Below are 276 nucleotides of genomic sequence, written 5' to 3'. Positions count from 1 at the left end.
TACTCTGTCTGATATATATATATCATATGATGGCAGCGACACGGGCTCTGCTAGGGTTCCATGTCGATTTCGAACGCTGAAAATCACTGCTTTCATTCAATAGTCGACGTCGGTTCGCGTCGACGACAATTGCTCGCAACTCGCACGGCGTCGTCGATCGCAGGCTCGCACGACGTTGTCGAATGCAGGCTTGCACGGCGTCTTCTTCCTTACGCTCCGACATTTTGCTCGCAGGCCCGCACGACAGTTTCGGCTCCGTCTGTAGGGCGCCTTATC

The sequence above is a fragment of the Phalaenopsis equestris genome, unplaced genomic scaffold, assembly GCF_001263595.1.
Source record: "Phalaenopsis equestris unplaced genomic scaffold, ASM126359v1 Scaffold000002, whole genome shotgun sequence".
NCBI classification, from domain to species: Eukaryota; Viridiplantae; Streptophyta; class Magnoliopsida; order Asparagales; family Orchidaceae; genus Phalaenopsis; species Phalaenopsis equestris.
The sequence above is the reverse complement of the archived record's forward strand: the minus strand, read 5'-3'. Positions refer to the sequence as shown.